The sequence below is a fragment of the Magallana gigas genome, chromosome 7 (assembly GCF_963853765.1).
Source record: "Magallana gigas chromosome 7, xbMagGiga1.1, whole genome shotgun sequence".
NCBI lineage: Eukaryota > Metazoa > Mollusca > Bivalvia > Ostreida > Ostreidae > Magallana > Magallana gigas.
Window position 1 is genome coordinate 23,435,470 of NC_088859.1, and position 17,761 is coordinate 23,453,230.

The 17,761-nt window shown below is 39.6% G+C and overlaps 1 long non-coding RNA gene across 1 annotated transcript; it reads right to left on the reverse strand.

Annotated features, from left to right (window-relative positions):
* Positions 1–11,880: 11,880 nt before the first annotated feature.
* Positions 11,881–16,279, reverse strand: LOC136270130 (uncharacterized). Its single transcript, XR_010707840.1, has 2 exons — positions 12,654–16,279; positions 11,881–12,484 (listed from the first exon to the last, which is right to left on the reverse strand). It is a non-coding gene; the product is annotated as an uncharacterized lncRNA (long non-coding RNA).
* Between the last annotated feature and the right edge of the window lie 1,482 nt (positions 16,280–17,761).

Below are 17,761 nucleotides of genomic sequence, written 5' to 3' on the forward strand. Positions count from 1 at the left end.
GCACTTTTCATCAGATATGGAATGAAAATGCGAAACTGTGGCCAAAATTTTCACTTTCGGTTTTGTGCTTGAAAAGTAGGGTGGGTTCAGAACACGAAATGTCACTCGAAAAGAAGGTGATTGACCCCCTATCAACTAGTGATTATTTGCATGGGTATACATTAAGCTAAGTAGTTTATGGCAGTTGCTCGGGACTGGAGCGTGGTGCTGGACCCGTGAAAATGTGAAAAAAGGAAAAAATTTCAGAAATTTTTGAGACCATCCCTGGCTATTCTACATAGTGCTATTTGTAAGTTGTACTTGTTTTATTCTGAAGTGTTTAAAAATTCTCAAGAGTCGGGACCATGTGTCCCCTGCATGCAAACCAATTTTAGCAAATTTAAAAATCCACTGAAAAATTAAATCACATATATGAGCACTATCTGCCTCACATTTCCTCGACCAAAAAAACTATCCCCTGCCACCAAAGTTAAAAGTTAAATTAGCCCGTACCAAAAATAATTGTTAAGTCGTACTTGAACACATTCGGATTTTTTTGTTAAGTCGTTCTTGAAATCGAAAAGGTTTTTATTAATTCGTACTCAAAATCATTCGGATTTTGTTAAGTCGTACCAAGAATTATTCGATTTTTGTTCTTTTCGTTTTAGGTGATCTTGTTATTGGTTTAAAAACTCTGCTTCTTACAGGAACATATAGCTTTACTCTCGATATTAACGGAAGACCCACTCGTTGCTTTGCAACGAGCTTTGCTCTAGTTATTCTTTTTTCCCCTTTTTCTGACTTTTTTGGAGCGCTATTTCTCAAAAACTAAACAACCAGTATGCGCAAAATTATCAGGACTGATAAAGCATGATCGGTGCAACATATTAAATTTTCAAATGATGACGCCACTTCCGGTTTCAGATATTGACGATTTTGTAAATTTTTAAGGGTCCATGCATCTCCTCCAAAACTAATCAAGATAGAAGCTTGAAATTTTCAGGGATTGTAGATGAATGTATGTAGATTGTAGATAATTAAAATCTGAAAAAGGATAAATATTTTGAAAAGCAATGTAGAACAAAAATTGTTCAAAATAATGTTCTTAACAAGATGATAACAAAAATTTGGTCGTTAGTGGCCCCGGTAAGGGGTTAAAGGGTCGGCCCCTAAAACACAGTTGTTTAGATATCTCGAGAACGGTTTACAATACGTGAACACTTGTAGAACAAAATATGTTTATATTAGCGAGACCTTTTATTTGATATGAAGAAAAAGGGGCTGACTCCTCAAATTTGGGGTCAGGAGGGCTACTAATTCTTTTTATATTAACTCTTTTCTGACCAAAAATTTGATATTATTCATAAAGCAGCAAAAAAGCTTTTATTAAGCTTAATTTAAAACTGAAATCCGTTTTAAAATCGGACGATGCATTACAGAAAAATTGGGGTTTAAAAATGGAGTTTTCCGGAAATTTTGATGCCGCGTTCTTGGTTTAAAAAATAGTGCAAAATTCGCTGAAGGATAAAACGTACGCTCAACTAGGACCTTGGGTCCCCGAAAATAGTTCTCCAAAATGAGTGTATTAATGAGCACTTATGGAACTCTTTTACAAGTGAAGATAAGAATGTAAATCTATTTTCTTTTTTTCTATATCCATAGGGAGACCACAGGTCACCTTACGTCCTAAAACAATGTCGTAATCATTTTGTTAATCAATACGGTTACAAAAGTTACCTAACATCTGCCTAGTGTCAGTTTTACAATATTGAGATTCATCAGAAGTGATCCACTGTAGGGAGACCAGTGGTCACCTAATGTGTAATATCAATGGGGAGATATCATCCGGTTATCTTATGACAATTTACAAGATTAATATTTACTTGAAGTCAGTCATTTTAGAGAGACAGGGGTTTTTTAGTGGAATGTTCGTTTGAGACCAGAGGTTACCTTAGGTCCTAAATATGAAGAGAGAAAAATAATTTTGGTAATCAATAGAGCAGGTGTCACTTTAAGTGAAATATTCATAATATGCCTGGAGGTCATATTATATTAGGACCTATGAATTCTATTAATCTATAGGGAAATTAGAGGCCCAAGCACGTAGCATCGGGGGGGGGGGGGGGGGGGGGCTCCCCCCAGTCCCCCACGGATTAGGATTTTGAAGACTGGGGAATTTTTTTTTTGCTTGTCACGATTTTCAAGATTTTTTGGATGAGTTTGCCGCTCCCCCCCCCCCCCCCCCCCACTTTCAAAAACGATGCTACGTGCCTAAGGTCACCTTTATAGATTTTTAAGGATACAGATTCACCAGAAGCCATTCACTGTAGAGAAACAAGGGATCATTATAAATACAATATCAATATAGATCACCTTAGGTCCTGAATCAAGTGTTGTTATAATTTTGGTAATATCTTGGAAGACCAAGTTCACCAAATGCCATTTTTAAAGATGGATAATCACTAAAAGTTCGCCACTGTAGGAGACTACCTTAACCATAAGTGGAACTTCAATAAGGAGAGCCAACGTCACCTAAGGTCCTAAATCAATGAAATGAAACTGTTTATTTATGCTTAAAATATAAATTAAAAGAAAGACAGATCAGGTTTACAATTTTTTTTACTCGTATATTGAACCTATGTAAACAAAAACAGGGCACGGGCGTTGTTTACATTACAAAGAATTCTCAGCTCTGTATCTTGCTTTCAACTCCACGAATGACTCTCAAATTTCATTTGATCATTGGTAATGCATGTCTAAAGCATTCTAAAAAAATAAATATAGAAAAATAGAATTTGACCAAAATCGTGACCATCCCCCTTTAATTGAAATATGCCTAGGGGGACCAGAGGTAACCTAGGTGATTTTATTCACTGTTGTATTAATTCTTTATCTCAATACGGAGATCTCGGGTCATCTTATGTCATATTACAGGATGGAGAGTCACCAGTTATCCACTGCAGGGTGCCCACAGGTCACCTTATATCATTTTACACCATGGAGAGTCACTCACCGGTCACCCGCTGTAGGGTGACCAGGGGTCCCCGTATGTCGTTTTACACAATAAATAATTGAAATATGCCTAGGGGGACCAGAGGTAACCTACGTTTTTTTTATCGCTGTTGTATTAATTCTTTATATCAATACGGAGACCTCGGGTCACCTTATGTCATATAACAGGATGGATAGTCACCAGTAATCCACTGCAGGGTGCCCACATGTCATCTTATAACATTATACACAATGGAGAGTCAACGGTCAACCACTGTAGGGTGAACAGGGGTCCCCGTATGTCAATTTACACAATGGAGAGTCACTGATCATCCTCAAGAGGATGACCGATGACTCTCCCTGGCGTAAAATGATATAAGGTGACAACTGGTCACCCTACAGAGGATGACCGGTGACTCTCTATCGTGTAAAATGACATAAGGTGACCCCTGTTCACCCTACAATGGATGACCAGTGTTTCTCCATCGTGTAAAATGACATAAGGTGTCATCTGGTCTCCCTGCAGTGGATGACCGGTGACTCTCAATTGTGTGAATTTACATAAGGTGACCCGTGGGCACCCTTCAGTGGATGACTGGTGACTCTCCATCATGCAAAATGACATACGGGGACCCCTGGTCACCCTACAAAGGATGACCGGTGACTCTGCATCGTGTTAAATGACATACGGAGACCCCTGGTCACCCTGCAGTGGACGACCGTTGACTCTCCATTGTGTAAAATGACATAAGGTGACCACTGGTCACCCTGCAGTGGACTACCGGTGACTCTCCAAAATGTAAAATGACATGAAGTGACTCCTGGCCACCCTGTATAGGATAACCGATGACTCTCCATCGTGTAAAATAATATAAGGTGACCCCTGGTCATCCTACAGTGAATGGCCGGTGACTCTCCATCATGTAAAATGACATACGTGGACCCCTGGTCACCTTACAAAGGATGAACGGTGACTCTTCATCGTGTAAACTGATATAAGGTTACTCCTGGTCACCCTACAGAGGGTGACCGGTGACTCTTCATTGTGTAAAATGATATAAGATGACCCCTGGTCACCCTACAGTGAATTACCGGTGACTCTCAACCGTGTAAAATGACATACGGGGACCCCTGGTAACTCTGCAGTGGATGACCGGTGACTCTCCAACGTGTTAAAGGATATAAGGTGACCCCTGGTCACCCTACAGTGGATGACCGTTGACACTCCATTGTGTAAAATTACATACGGGGACCCCTGGTCACCTACAGTAGTTGGCCGGTGACTCTCCATCGTGTAAAATGATAAGGTGACCCCTGCTCATTCTACAGTGGATGACCGGTGACTCTCCAAAATGATATAAGGTGACCTGTGAGCACCCTACTGTGGATTACTGGTGACTCTCCATCATGTTATATGACATAAGGTGAGAGTCACCGGTCATCTACTATAGGGTGACCAGGGGTCACCTTATGTCACTTTACAGGATGGTGAGTCATTAGTCATCCACTGAAGGGTGTCCACGGGTCACCTTATGTCATTTTGCACAATGGAGAGTTGTCATTTTACACTATGGGGAGTTACCGGTCTTCCACAGTAGGGTGACCAGGGTCACCTTAAAAGAAATATCATGAGGGAAAGAGAAGTCACCTCCTTACATGTATGTCATTTTAAAATATAGAGAGTCACCGGTCATTTACTGTAGGGTGACCAGGGGTCACCTTATGTCATTTTACAGGAGAGTCACCAGTCGTCCATTGTAGGGTGCCCACGGGTCACCTTATGTTATTTTGCACAATGGAGAGTTACCGTTTATCCACTGTAGGGTGACCAGGGGTCCACTTATGTCATTTTATACTATTGGGAGTTACCGGTCATTTACTGTAGGGTGACCAGGGGTCACCTTAACAGAAATATCATGAGAGAAAGAGAAGTCACCTCCTTACATGTATTTCCCACACAAATGTCGTTATAATTTTGTAAAACTTATGTCATTTTACACGATGGAAAGTGACCGGTCATCCACTGTAGGGTGTCCAGGGGTCACCTTAAGTGGAATATCATGAGAGAAAGAGAAGTCACCTCCTTACACGTGTTTCCTACGCAAATGTCGTGATAATTTTGTAAATCAATATATATGGAAACTGGAAGTCGGCTGATGCTTTTTGCAGATGGAGATTAATCAGTCTTCATCCATTCTTTGACTACCTGGTGTTACCTCAGATCATTTCACAAGATGAAGATTCACTAAAGTTATTCACCGTAGGATCACTGTATTACATCATTGTGTAAAATGACATACGGGGACCCCTGGTCACCCTACAGTGGTTGACCGGTGACTCTCCATTGCGTAAAATGACATAAGGTGACCTGTGGGCACCCTGCAGTGGATAACTGGTGACTCTCCAGACTGTTATATGACATAAGGTGACCTGAGGTCTCCGTATTGATATAAAGAATTAATAAAACAGTGTTAATAAAACTTAGGTTACCTCTGGTCCCGCTAGGCATATTTCAATTATTCATTGTGTAAAATGACATACGGGGACCCCTGGTCACCCTACAGGGGTTGACCGGTGAGTGACTCTCCATTGTGTAAAATGATATAAGGTGACCTGTGGGCACCCTGCAGTGGATAACTGGTGACTCTCCATCCTGTAATATGACATAAGATGACCCGAGATCTCAGTATTCATATAAAGAATTAATACAACAGTGAATAAAACAACCTAGGTTACCTCTGGTCCCCCTAGGCATATTTCAATTATTCATTGTGTAAAATGACATACGGGGACCCCAGGTCACCATACAGTGGTTGACCGGTGACTCTCCATTGTGTAAAATGATATAAGGTGATCTGTGGGCACCCTGCAGTGCATTACTGGTGACTCTCAATCCAGTAATATGGCATAAGGTGACCCGAGATCTCCGTATTGATATAAAGAATAATACGACAGTGAAAAAAACAACTTATGTTACTTCTGGTCCCCCTAGGCATATTTCAATTATTCATTGTGTAAAATGACATACGAGGACCCCTGGTCACCCTGCAGTAGTTGACCGGTGAGTGACTCTCCATTGTGTAAAATGATATAAGGTGACCTGTGGGCACCCTGCAGTGGATAACTGGTGACTCTCCATCCTGTAATATGACATAAGATGACCCGAGATCTCAGTATTCATATAAAGAATTAATACAACAGTGAATAAAACAACCTAGGTTACCTCTGGTCCCCCTAGGCATATTTCAATTATTCATTGTGTAAAATGACATACGGGGACCCCAGGTCACCCTACAGTTGTTGACCGGTGACTCTCCATTGTGTAAAATGATATAAGGTGACCTGTGGGCACCCTGCAGTGGATAACTGGTGACTCTCAATCCAGTTATATGGCATAAGGTGACCCGAGATCTCCGTATTGATATAAAGAATAATACGACAGTGAAAAAAACAACTTAGGTTACCTCTGGTCCCCATAGCCATATTTCATTTATCCATTGTGTAAAATTACATACGGGGACCCCTGATCACCCTACAGTGGTTGACCGGTGAGTGACTCTCCATTGTGTAAAATGAAATAAGGTGACCTGTGGGCACCCTGCAGTGGATAACTGGTGACTCTCCATCCTGTAATATGACATAAGATGACCCGAGAGCTCAGTACTCATATAAAGAATTAATACAACAGTGAATAAAACAACCTAGGTTACCTCTGGTCCCCCTAGGCATATTTCAATTATTCATTGTGTAAAATGACATACGGGGACCCCAGGTCACCCTACAGTGGTTGACCGGTGACTCTCCATTGTGTAAAATGATATAAGGTGACCTGTGGGCACCCTGCAGTGGATAACTGGTGACTCTCCATACTGTTATATGACATAAGGTGAGCCGCGATCTCCGTAATGATATAAAAAATTAATACAACAGTGATAAAATAACTTAGGTTACCTCTGGTCCCCCTAGGCATATTTCAATTATTCATTGTGTAAAATGACATACGGGGACCCCTGGTCACTCTACAGTGGTTGACCGGTGAGTGACTCTCCATTGTGTAAAATGATATATGGTAACTCTTCATTGTGCAAAATAACATAAGGTGACCCGTGGGTACCCTTCAATGGATAACTGGTGACTCCCCATTCTGTAAAATGACATAAGGTTACCTCTGGTCACCCTACAGTAAATGACCGGTGACTCTATATTTTGAAATGACATACGGGGACCCCTAGTCACCCTACAATGGATGACGTGTCACTCTCCATCGTGTAATATAACATAAGGTTCACATAATCATAACGACATTTGTTTGGGAAATACAGGTAAAGAGGCGAATTCTCTTTCTCTCATGATATTTCTGTTAAGGTGACCCCTGGTCACCCTACTGTAGAAGACCGCTAACTCCCCATAGTGTAAAATGACTTAAGGTGACCCCTGGTCACCCTATTGTGGAAAGCGGTAACTTTCCATTGTGCAAAATGACATAAGGTGACCCGTGGACACCCTTCAGTGGATGACTAATTAATGACTCACTATCCTGTAAAGTGACATAAGGTGACCCATGGTCACCCTAGAGTAGATGACCGGTGACTCTCACCTTATGTCATATAACATGATGGTGAGTCACCAGTAATCCACAGTAGGGTGCTCATAGGTCACCTTATATCATTTTGGAGAGTCACCGGTCATCCTCTGTAGGGTGACGACCAGGGGTCCCCGTATATCATTTTACACGATGGACAGTCACCGGTCATTCACTGTAGGATGACCAGGGGTCACCTTATATTATTTTACACAATGGAGAGGTATCGGTTATCCTCTGCAGGGTGGCCAGGAGTCACTTTATAATTTGGAGAGTCACCGGCCGTCCACTGCAGGGTGACCAGTGATCACCTTATGTCATTTTACACAATGGAGAGTCAACGGTCATCCACTGCAGGGTGACAAGGGGTCTCCGTATATCATTTAACACGATGCAGAGTCACCGGTCATCCTTTGTATGGTGACCAGGGGTCCCCGTATGTCATTTTACAATATAGAGAGTCACCGGTCATTTACTGTAGGATGACCAGGGGTCACCTTATGTCGTTTTACAGGATAGAGAGTCACTAGTCATCCACTGAAGGGTGTCCAGGGGTCACCTTATGTCATTTTACACGATGGAGAGTGAACGGTCATCCACTGTAGGGTGACTAGGGGTCCCCTAATGTCATTTTACAATATAGAGAGTCACCAGTCATCCACTGAAGGGTGACCACGGGTCACCTTATGTCATTTTACACTATTAAGAGTCATTGGTCATCCATTGTAGGGTGACCAGGGGTCCCCTTATGTCATTTTACAGGATTGAGAGCTACCGGTCATCCACTGTAGTAATTGAAATATCATGAGAGAAAGAGAAGTCACTTCCTTACATGTATTTCCTACACAAATGTCGTAGTGATTTTGTAAATCAATACGGAAACTGGAGGTCGGCAGATGCATCTTGCAGATGGAGATTAATCAGTCTTTATCCATTCTTTGACTACCTGGTGTTACCTCAGATGATTTTACAAGATGGAGATTCACTAAGGTTAATCACGGTAGGGTGACCAGGGGTCACCTTAAGTAAAAAATGGATATTGGGACCAGAGGTCACCAGTAGTTTTAGATTGACGTTGCAATTCTTTGATTCAATATTGAGACCTGAGTTTTAACAAAATATCAATATACAAGGTAAAGATTTACCAAAACCATCTACGGTGGGAAGACCAGGGATCACCCTAAGTGAATATCTAAAAGGTTACCAGACGTCAACCTAGGTCTAAAGACATTTTAATTTTCTTAAAATGACATGAAGTCCAGATGTCAACGTATGTCATTTACAGAAACACCCATAAGGAGACCAGAGGTCAGTTCATGTCCCCTATTGATCATTTTCCTTATCTAAAGGGAGACCAGAGGTCACCTTATGTCATTTACATGATAGGTACTCGGCCATGGTAGGGAGATCAGGGGTCACCTGAAGTGAAAATATGCACAAGGAGACCAGAGGTCACCTCAGGTCCTTCATCAATAAAATAATTTTAATATAGAAACGGTCAGCTTATGTCATAACAAGATGGATATCCCTAGAAGCCATCCACTAAAGGTCACCTTTGGAAAGCGATGTCTGTCGTTATAATTTTGTCCATTAATAACGGAAATCAGGGGTCACCTAATGTCATATTACAAGATGTAGATTCAAATAAGTCATTTACTGTAGGGAGAGCAGAGGTCACATTTAGTAAAATATCCATGAGGAGCCCTGAGGTCCCATTATGTCCTACAACAATGTAGCAATAATTTTGTTTATCAATAGGAGACCAGAGGTCCCCAAATGTCATTAAACAAGATGTATACTCACTAGATGTCATCCATTTGTTAGATCATGGGTCAGCTTGAATGGAATTTCAAGATGATAGGTCCCGATATGTCCTAAATCAATGTAATAGTTTGATGATAAATACGAACACCAGATGTCACCTTCTTTTCCAAAATAGACATTTACCTGAAGTCATTTACTGTAGAGAAACCAAGTGGTAATTATAAGAGGACTATCTAAAAGGAATTTAGAGGTCACCTTAGCTTCAAAAAGGTTTAGATTTAATTCAAAGATTAATACGTTAACCAGAGGTCAGATAATGTCATTTTAAAAGATGGAGATTCCCAACAAGCCATCCACTGTAGGAAAACCAAAGGTCACCTTTGGTATTCGATCTATGTCGTGATATTTTTGTTAACTAATAACGAAGACCAGAGGTCACTTAATGTCATTTTACAAGATGGAGATTCAAAAAAGTCATCTACTGTAGGGGACCCAATGGTCACCTTAGGTGAAATATCCAAAAAGGAGACCATAGGTCACCTTATGATCTAAATTGATGTAGTAATTATTAATTCTGTAAATTAATACGGTGATCAGAGATCCGTTAATGTTATTTTACAAGATGAAGAATCATAAAATATCATCTATTGTAGGTAAACCAGAGTTCGTTTTAGGTCTTGGATATGTGTCGTAATAATTTTGTTAATTGAGATCAGAGGTCACCTTATTTCATTTTATAAGGTGGAGATACAAAAGTAATCCACTGTAGAGAGACCAAAGTAATCCACGGTAGAGAGACTAGGGATAAAATTTTATGAATTATCAATAAGGATATGAGAGGTCACCGTTAGACCTAAATTATTGTAGTAAATTGTTCATCAATACAAAGACCAGATGCCACCTTCTTTTACAAGATGGAGAATTACCATGCAGAATTCATCCACTGTAAAGAAACCAATGTCTATTAGGAGACCAGAGGTCACCTTAGCTTCTAAATCAATGTAATATTTAGAAAATCAATACGGATACCAGAGGTTGTCTTATGTCTTTTTAAAAGACGAAAATCATGCACTATATTTATATTGTTTATTAGGAAGAACATAATTGAGGGAACAGGTGTCACATAAAGATGATAATAAATACATGTACGTAAACCAGAGTTCGCCATATATTGTACATCATTGGAGAGACCAGAGATTGCATAACTTATAAGGAGACAACAGGTTAAAAATGTGGTGTGTGAAAAATTATACTCTAATCTACTGAACAAAAAAGTTCAGACTTTGATTTTATAAATAAGCAAAAACGGTACACATTTCGATCACATTTATTCCTTATTTTTTGTCGTCAGAGGAAGTTAGGGGGGGGGGGGGGGGTTAAAGGGGTGACGAATTGCTCGTCTTCATTTTTTTCTCAGATGCATTTCACAGTAGGTCCGCATTTACTATGTTTATTTTTGCAATTCAAATATATATTTTTTTTAATTTGAAGAGTAAAAATCCAGTCCAGGGAAGTGGTAGGTGGAGCGGGGAGTGGTGAACTCCAACCCTCATGCAACACCTGTAGACAGGGGAACTTTAGTTAGAACACAAATTTGATGTCATTCCTTTGATGCAGCAGACTAATTTTAGTGAGCTTCTTAGAATAAGACCGTTACTCGTGGTTACAGTACTGATATCCTTCAAAATCAGACTGTCTCCGGTAAATCAACAATGAAATTCAATAGCAGTGTTTTAAGTACGATGTATGCCGAAAACAGCTCTGTATGAAAAAAAAAATATCACACAGTTCTCATCACTAACGGGCTCGAAAACGTCAGATATTTTTTATACAAACCTGTTTTGGCATGCATCCATTACGGAAACCAGAGGTCATCTAATGTAATTCATTATCAAATCATTTTACCATTATATTAAAGTATCAGTAAAAAGTCTATGGGTTGGTGGCTGGGGGGGGGGGGGGGGGGGGGGGCTACATCTTTCTACAGGCTACACCTACGTATACAGAGTAAGAAGGTGAAGTACTTTGATATTTTAATGAGGAGGATTTTGTGTTACATTTAACTTATCCTTAGGAGGACCACAGGTCACCTTATGTCTATATAACGTATATCATATATCTTTCAAATAACAGTCAATGTTGAAATTTTTATCCTCTATAGTGTATTTCCAATACTTTAAGGGTTATTCTTTTTAAAAAAAATATACATTTCTGCCTGTTGTATATCATTTCTAAAGGCTAAGTAGTGGTACTAGTTATTCTACTTTCACTTTGCGGTTGTAATGTACTACATTTTGTAGCGGAGTGCACAGATTTGGTAGTTGTGAATAAGCAGGTGACCTGGGGTCCTAGTTGAGCGTACGTTTTATCCTCCTGCCAGTAGCGTCATTCGCAACAAGGAATGTTTGTCCCGAAAATCTCGCGAGATCTGTACGTTTTTTCACTCCGGTGGTTGAAGAGCGCCATAAGGGACTTAACTCTATGTTAGTGGAAATCGAAAGTATTGGCAAAGAAAATGTACAATTTGCCCGATGTCCGTATCAGAAACAACCAAAACACCAAAATAAACAAACAAATATTTAATAAGAAAAAAAACACATATAAGAAAAAAATAAATGAAAGAAATATTAAAACAGATTCTAAAAGAGAGAGTCGACTCTAATTTCAACAACAAATCTTTAAATTGACTTCAAAACAAAATATTCTTTCCAAAATTTAAACACTTAAATTGATTCAAATATATTTAGATTTTCAAATAACTTCCTTAAACTCGTTTATCAACTTTCAAATTGATTTCACAAAAATATCACTTCAATTATATGAGAAACAAATATTCAAAACAATGAAAGTGAAATTTCAATAAATTTCGTCACTTTTCCTTTTCCTGGCTCCTCGGTATATTTCCGGTGACTTTACACCCAAACCCCGGACATCACATAGACAAACACACGGACACACGGACAGATGACACAACCGTTGTTCCGGTACGTAGACAGTTAGGACACCACAACACAATACACATATACAAACGTCTCCAGCGTAGACCGCTCCCGGTCACCATACATCGACGCCACGTGTCCCCGATATGGATGAAAAATGGCGGGTCTGGCGCTCCGTACTCGTCTCCGAAGTTGTTGTCATAATTCAGCTTGTATAAACCGTCATCCCCTTTAACACAATTTCTTTTCAAATAGAATGGAATATACTTGAAACAATTTATCGTTAGTGTTCAGTTCTAAAATGACAATTTTCCATTCGAACACGTGTTTTTTAAAACTAAGCTTTCTAACATAGCAAACAAAACAATTAAACATACATAACATTAAACAACAAATACCTTGAAATTGGTGTCAAACACACAGAAATGTATAAAGTAGGGAGAAGTTTCCCAATCTTGGAGACTACCACGTGCCTCTAAACAGGCACACGTCCACTCTGCTGGACTGCACGGACTGGAGTGCGGTATTTAAAATTAAACACGTCACTCCAGTGACAGGTTTAGAGAGTAAAAAGAAAAGCGGGAAATTCAAACATATATATATTTACAACCATATCAAGTACGTTACAAACGTCCCCATTTAGAAGACTAATGCCATTAGTCCGACCAAAACTCTAACGAACTTGATAACACTTAAGGTCAAACATACAAATCAAAATAACAAACCATCTCTAAATATTTACACAATTTCAAGAGGATGAATCTATTCTCGACAAATAATCTGCAACTACATTATCTTTTCCCTTTACATGAACAACATCAAAATTGAACTCTTGAAGTGTCAAACTCCAACGAAGTAACCTCTGATTTGTCATCTTTATTCTATCTAGCCACTGCAGTGGAGCATGATCAGACTCAACCACAAATGATCGACCTTCAAGAAAAACTGAGCGACTTAATACTCCAGATAATTGCAAAACATTCTTTCTCAATCACTGCGTATCTCTTTTCAGTATCTGACAATTTCTTACTGAGATAAAGAATTGGATGTCTACCATCTTCAAAATTCTGTTCTAATACCGCCCCAACTCCACAATCTGATGCATCAGTGCGCAGATAGAACAACTTACTAAAATCTGGACTACTGGGTTTGGAACACTGGGTTACTAGCTATAGCATGCTTCAACGAATCAAAAGCCTTCTGATGTACGGGAAGCCAAAACTATCTTAGAACAACCTTTCTTTCTAGTAAGATCAAACAAAGGTGAAGCTAGTTCTGAAAAATGTGGAATGAATTTCCGGTAAAAGCCTATGGTCCTTAAAATGATCGAACATGCTTTTTTGTAGTAGGAACAGGGAATTTCTGAATTGCCTGAACTTTACTTTGCTTAGGAGAGACAATACCTTTTCCGACCACATGTCCCAGAAATTCTAGTTGATCAAACCAAAACAATACTTAGATGGCTTTGCAGACAACTTTGCATCCCTCAATCGCTGGAAAACTACTCTCAAATGCTGGAGATGATCGTCCCAAGTCTCACTGTAGCTAGATTCCAATATCATCTATAAAACATTGAACAAATGAATGCAAACCATCGAAAACTTTGTGCATTAATCTGACAAAAGTTGCAGGCGCATTTACCATACCGAACGGCATTACCGTGAATTGATAGTGGCCCATTGGGGTCACAAATGCGCTCTTCTGCTTTGCGTCCTCATCTAGCGGGATCTGCCAGTAGCCTTTTGTAAGATAAATTTTGCTGATAAATTTTGCTCTACTCACCTCGTTCAAAAAGTCATCCATGCGCGGCATAGGTCTTGGATCAAATACAGTGATACTGTTTAACGCTCTATAATCACAACAGAATCTGATAGAAGAGTCATCTTTTCTTACCAAAACCACTGGTGGCGCATAAGGGCTAGTTGAGGGTTCAATAATACCCACCTCGGTCATATTATCTATCTCTTTCTGCATGCGTTCCCTCAGTGCGTAGGGCACAGGATACGGCTTCTTATGGACGGGATCGTCTGACTTAAGTTTTACTGAATGCTGAACTACATCTGTTCTGTTGGGTATATCGCTAAAAACATCAGAAAACTCATTCAACAAACCTCTTAACTCACAAACCTGAGTATTTGACAGTGTATCGGAAAATATTACATCTTCAGCCCCTTTTTGAAGTTCTAACGAAGGTGATGCTCTGTCGTTAAATTCGGAATCGTAGTCCATACTCTCATACACACCTCCCAGTATGTCAATAAGTGATAAATGTTCTTCCGACAAGTCTTGTTCACATTTGTCCTCACGATCATACCATTTTTTCAGCATGTTGACATGAAATACTCTTTGTTCCTTTTCACCTTAACTCTGTAGTCAACATTACCACCTTTCTCTGTTATCTCGAATGGACCTTTCCACTGTGCAAGTAATTTTGATGTATTAGATGGTAGCAATACTAAAACTTTGTCACCTACCTCATATTGTTTTGTTCTAGCTTTCCTGTCGTAATACACTTTCTGCCTGTGCTTTTCGACTTTTTCCTTCTCTTTTGCGAGCTCTGTGCACTCCTTCAATCGCTCTCTTGTTTCGAGTAGGTAACTCAGAACAGATGACTGACAATTCTCTGGTTCTTCCCAGTGATCTTTCAGGACTGCTAAAGGACCTCGTACCTGCCTTGCAAAAAGCATTTCAAAAGGAGAAAATCCAGTGGTTTCGTTTGGAACCTCCCTATAAGCAAATAGAACATAAGGAAGATGTTGGTCCCACTTTGAAGGTTCTTTGACCGCATATGCCTTCAACATTTTCTTTAAAGTGCCATTAAACTTTTCCACCAGGCCATTTGTTTGAGGGTGATACGGAGAACTTACCAATTTACTCACCTTCAGTAATCTACATAGTTCTTGTATCAACTCGGACATAAAGTTACTGCCTTGATCTGTGAGGATTTCATTTGGAAAACCCACGTCAGCAAATATCCCCATCAAAGCCTCTGCTTCTGTCTCCGCCTCTTGTTTTTTTTTAGAGCTACTGCAATTGGATACTTTGTAGAATAATCTACACATACCAAAACAAATCTGTTCTTGGATTCTGTCAATGGCAAAGGACCTACATAATCTAGTGCAATTCGCTGAAATGGTTCGTCGATAGTAGGTATACTTACAAGTGGTACCTTCTTCACTCTTCCTTTCGCCGTACCATTTTGACACTCTGGACAGGATCTGCACTATTGTGATGTGTCTGAAAAAATTCCAGGCCGAAAGAAATGCTGTAAAATCCTGTTTCTGGTCTTCTTTACTACCATATGACCCGACATAGGAATGTCATGTGCCATTTCAAGTGCCAACAACCTGTATTTATGGGGAAGGACAATCTGAAATATGTCATTTCCTACCTCACGAGGAAATACCCTGTAGAGAATCTTGTCCTTGAGAGAGTAGTATGACTGACCTTCGTCTGGCTTTTCAAATGCCATTTCCCTCACACGTGTCAGGCTAGGATCAGTTTCCTGCAATTTGATCAATGTCTCTGTATCACAAATGTTAAATTTTAGCTCACCATCATCTGTCTTCTTTGGTCTAGGCTTTGTTTCCTCTGCTTCCAATCGAGTCTGTGCTCTTGTCTGAACTGCCAAACAGTCAGCTGGTTTCTCCACTTCCATTTTCTCGATTTTGTCTATTACGTTTCCAAGTATGACGTCAGCAAATGGAGAATCTAAGATAAGAGCAAACAATTTACCTTTTATAAATGGCGTATCTATCTCTACACACGCTTCTTGGCATTGTTTCTCTGACCCATCTGCAAGAATTATCTTCCTTCCTCTCCCGGTCATTTGCTCTTTCTCGACTAGACGACTGTGGAAGAATACAGTTGAACAACCAGTAGCTCTCAAAACTGTTGCCTCTTTACCTCCTACACTTCCCCTAGAAATATCCAAACCTGGTACTGAATTATCATCTATATCTTTTGTATTCCCTGTACTTACACCAGGGAGTTTGACCAACGCTGCACTTGTAAACAAGTCAGCCCCCCCCCCTCTGTATGTTGCTTTTTTCGTGTTCTGACAAACACAACCCAAGCTTACCAATCTTCTTGTCCTCGGGTTTTCTATACTGTCTTCGGTTGTAAAGAGAACAGTCTCTCTGGATATGCCCAGGCCTCTTACAATAGTAACAGGCTCTGTCTTTGACATGCGGGCCTTCTCCTTGTTCAGCTTTAACTTGCCCCTGATTTACATTGAAATTACCTTGAGAATTTCGATCTGTTCCATTTTTGCGGTTCCCTCCGAACGTCAACCTTTTGTGAGCTGTTTGATAGGCCTCAACCAAATCGATCACTTCCTTAACATTCTTTGGTCGATGTTCATGAACCCATACCTGCAAATCTTTATCACAAAACTTAAGCAATTGCTCTCTCAACACCAAATCGTACAGACTGTTATATTGCCCATGAATATCTTCTCTTTCACACCAGTGCGATAAATACTTTTCCGTACGTACCTGATAATCCTTGAACGATTCATCAGATTGTTGCCTTGCCTGTCGAAACTTCTCTCTATAAGCTTCTGAAGTTAACTCATATCGTTTGAGTATTGCCTCCTTAATCTTACCATACTTACCACTTTCACCATCGCTTAGACGAGAGTAAGCTTCCATTGCCTTACCTGTCAATAGTTGTACCAAATGAATAGCCCATTCAGACTTATCCCATTTATGCAACGCTGCAAGTTTCTCAAATGATCTCAAAAACACATCAATATCTTGACCTTCTTCCAACTTAAGAAGCTTACATGAGAATTCTGGACAGATGAACTACCAATTGATTTCCTTCCATTAGCTCTAGCTACCTTTAACTCTTCTTCTTTCAATGCTAACTCCTTAACCTTTAACTCATGCTCCAACGCAGCTTTCTTCATCTCACGCTCAGCCTGCCTCTCTTCCCGTTCAATCTTTCTCTCTTTCCCTGTCCTTCTCACTCAACAACTTCAACATTTCTAAACAATCAGACAATGATGCCCCCTTCTTAATCTGATCATTAACCCACGACGGTAACTCCGACATGATTCAACACCTAACTGAAACAGAGATAGTAAGGCTGAAATTAGAGCAGAACGAGAGAAATGAAGAGAAAATACTCACAAGGGATGGGTGAATTCTGCCCACTTTGTAAAGTTTGTAACTAACACAGCAATCAAAGCAATCCCACCGCTGCCACCAAAATGTCATGAATCATATATCCTGAACTGATATAATGATCAGACGAGTTCTTTGGAATTGCCCGATGTCCGTATCAGAAACAACCAAAACACCAAAATAAACAAACAAATATTTAATAAGAAAAAAAACACATATAAGAAAATAATAAATGAAAGAAATATTAAAACAGATTCTAAAAGAGAGAGTCGACTCTAATTTCAACAACAAATCTTTAAATTGACTTCAAAACAAAATATTCTTTCCAAAATTTAAACACTTAAATTGATTCAAATATATTTAGATTTTCAAATAAC